Source organism: Salmo trutta, chromosome 23 (assembly GCF_901001165.1).
Source record: "Salmo trutta chromosome 23, fSalTru1.1, whole genome shotgun sequence".
Lineage (NCBI taxonomy): Eukaryota > Metazoa > Chordata > Actinopteri > Salmoniformes > Salmonidae > Salmo > Salmo trutta.
In genome coordinates, this window is record NC_042979.1 from 20,442,673 (window position 1) to 20,446,162 (window position 3,490).

General features: G+C 45.5%; 1 long non-coding RNA gene across 1 annotated transcript; it reads right to left on the reverse strand.

Moving 5' to 3' along the window:
• Positions 1–2,877: 2,877 nt before the first annotated feature.
• LOC115160222 (uncharacterized) lies at positions 2,878–3,282 on the reverse strand. Its single transcript, XR_003869040.1, has 2 exons — positions 3,230–3,282; positions 2,878–3,068 (listed from the first exon to the last, which is right to left on the reverse strand). It is a non-coding gene; the product is annotated as an uncharacterized LOC115160222 (long non-coding RNA).
• Between the last annotated feature and the right edge of the window lie 208 nt (positions 3,283–3,490).

Consider the following 3,490-nt stretch of genomic DNA (forward strand, 5'->3'; position numbering starts at 1 on the left):
TCAGAAGACACCTGCTCCCCTTTCCTCACCCAATCACAGCCCCTTTCCCTTGGTTTAAAAACCCAGTCAGTTGTTTTCTCCCCAGCTCATTATCTCGCTAGCTCATTATCACTCTAAACTCATTCTCAATCGGAGAGCAATCTTTGTGTTCATTCTCTCAATCTCTCTCTCCGTATTGATCTCTTTTGTTTTTGCAACTGCATGTCACATTTGTCCGGTAATCCTGTGAGTATTGTTTTGTTGTTTGTTTGGTGGGAAAAGGGGGTACCAAGACAAGTCGCCCATGGGCATACATTACCCGTAGGAATACTGTGTCTAAGTACCCTAGTTAGAACTGGGCGGACCACCCTCTGTATTTTTGGTTAGTTAGCTAACTGTTCTTGAAATAGGCTAGTCTAGCTTAGGGGTGTTTTTTGGCTTATTGTTTCTTTGCTTGGGTCCAGCTCAGCCCCTTTTCTCACACCCCATTACCGTGTGTTTATAAATAAACCATTAGAGTTTGACGGTAGATTGTAGTTGTCTGTGGTTATTGGTTCTCACTGTTTCTTATCACTATTATAATTTGCATGATTTATGTTACGGTCTCGTTGCCATCCCCCCTAGACCGCAGGGCAAAAAGGATTCGTAATATAAGTGGGGGCTCATCCGGGATCTGAACCCGGGACCTCTCACACCCCAAGCGAGAATCATACCCCTAGACTGATTTCAACTCTCTCCGGGAGTTAATTTTGTTGGAAGAGTTTAAAAATTGTTTACCCGAACGCATTGTAGTATACCTAAATGAACAGAAAGTATCCTCCCTGTCAGAAGCATCTGTGTTGGCAGACGAGTTTGTGTTGACGCACAAGAGTGTGTTTTCGGCTCATACTGAGAGTAGAGCTACTGAGTTGCCTACTTTTAGTCCTAGTCGGCCAGCAGTATATCAAGCACGCCAGAAAAATGAGCGTCCCTGCTTCTATTGTCATAAAGTGGGACATGTGATTAATGATTGCTTCCTACTGAAACGCAAACAAGGGATGCCTATTCGTGCCAAGCCGCCAACAGGTGTTGGGCTAATTCGTACTGTTGTGCGGTCTGAAATGAAACAAGTGCCTCAGGGTAAATGTAGTTTGAAAGTCTCAGTACCCGACCGCAGTTACGAACCTTTCATTTTCGAGGGGTTTGTGTCCATAGCGAATGACGAAGCATCTCAGCGCCCGGTTAAAATCCTTAGAGATACTGGTGCGGCGCAGTCATTCATATTGTCTGTGTTGCCCTTATCCGACAATACATACTGTGGTTCCAGTGTGTTAGTTCAGGGCATTGAAATGGGTTTTGTCCCAGTGCCGTTGCACTTTGTGAATGTACGCTCTGAGTTAATCAGTGGAATATTCAGAGTAGGGGTACGTCCTATGTTGCCAGTAAAAGGTGTGACCTTTATAATGGGTAACGATATTGCTGGAGGAAAGGTAGTACCCGTATTGGAAGTGTTGGATAAAAGTGACCACTCTCTCTCCAATGAGTTGGCACAGAGTTATCCCCATGTGTTCCCCGCTTGTGCTGTCACTCGTGCTCAGGCAAGACAAATGGGTGACGTGATAGATTTGTCAAACACTGTTTTGTTTAAAGAAGATGATCAAGAGGATGGGTTGTGTACTACCTCTAAGAAGCTGATCACCTCTGACAAACAGCCCAGGGGAAGTGAAATCGCGCCCCAATTACATGACATTCTTTTGTCTGTCACCCCCGAGAAGGTGATTGAATGTCAAAAGGGAGACATCAGTCTTCGCAAGTGTTTTGCTTCGGTAATTTCCATTGAGGAAGCTAAAACTAAAGAAACTGCCTACTTTATGGAATCAGGAGTTTTGATGCGTAAATGGGCAGCTCAGGACACTGTTAGTGACTGGAGTGAAGTGTGTCAAGTGGTTGTTCCTACACCGTTCCGACAGCAGGTGCTGTCACTCGCCCATGACCAGGCGTGGTCCGGACACTTAGGGATCACGAAGACTTATAACCGAGTCCTTCGACATTTTTTTTGGCCAGGTTTGAAGTCTGACGTTGTCCAATTCTGTAAGACATGCCACGTATGTCAACTCACTGGGAAAGCGAATCAAACAGTTCCACGTGCGCCGCTCTGCCCGATTCCTGTGGTGGGGGAACCGTTTGAAAAAGTGATAATTGATTGTGTAGGTCCGTTGCCGAAAACCAGGTCAGGTAACCAGTTCTTACTAACAATAATGTGCAGTGCTACTCGATACCCAGAGGCTATTCCTCTACGTACAATAACGGCTAAGATTGTGGTGAAGGCACTAGTGAAGTTCTTCTCTACGTTTGGACTCCCTAAAGTAATCTAAACTGACCAGGGATCCAACTTTATGTCAAAGCTGTTCTCTAGTGTGTTAAAGACGCTGTGTATTTCCCATCAGGTCTCCAGTACGTATCATCCAGAGAGTCAAGGGGCTCTCGAACGCTGGCATCAGACGCTGAAGGCAATGCTACGCAAGTATTGCATGGAAACCAGTACTGATTGGGATGAGGGGGTGCTTTTTGTCCTATTTGCTATTAGGGAAACAATACAAGAGTCCTTAGGGTTCAGCCCTGCTGACCTTGTGTTTGGACACACCCCACGGGGTCCGCTAAAGATTTTGAAGGAGCATATCTTATCTCCTACACCCAGTAGCGCCCCTAAAAATGTGTTGGATTATGTCAGTAAGATGCGGGAGAGACTGCACGCTGCATGTGCATTAGCCCAAAAGTCTCTCTCCTCTACTCAAAAACGCATGAAGTTGCATTATGACAAAAAGGCTGTTGGCCGTTCTTTTGCACCAGGCGATCAAGTTTTAGTTTTGTTGCCAATCCCTGGCTCATCTCTGTCAGCACGTTTTTCTGGACCATATCTTGTGGAAAAGAAACTCAGTGACACCAATTATGTGATAAAGACCCCAGATCGGAGGCGTTCTTCCCGAATGTGTCATGTTAACATGCTGAAAGCATATTATATGCGTGATTCTCCCAACAGCTCCTCAAGAAAGCCTGTCCAGCCCGCCGTTTCCAGTGTGGCTGCGGTGGTGCTGAAGCCTGGCTGGTATCTAGAGGAGGATAAGGAGGATGGGTTGGAGTTACGTCATACGTTACAGCAGTGTGAACGCTTATGTAATTCAGAGATGCTGAAAAAGTTACCATCTCAAATGGAACATTTGGATAAAGACCAAACTAAGGATCTTATCTTATTGATAAACAGTTTTCTCACTGTGTTTCAGGATGTTCCAAGTCGCACGTCCATCTTGGAACATGACGTGGATGTGGGGGACGTTGTTCCTATAAGTCAGCATCCGTACCGGGTTAATGCAAAGAAAAGGGAGGTAATGAAAAGTGAGGTAGCTTATTTATTACAGAATGACATGGCAAAACCCAGTAACAGCTCCTGGAGTTCCCCGTGTATTCTTGTTCCTAAGCCTGACGGTACGTCTCGCTTATGTACGGACTATCGTCGAGTAAATGCCGTTACAAA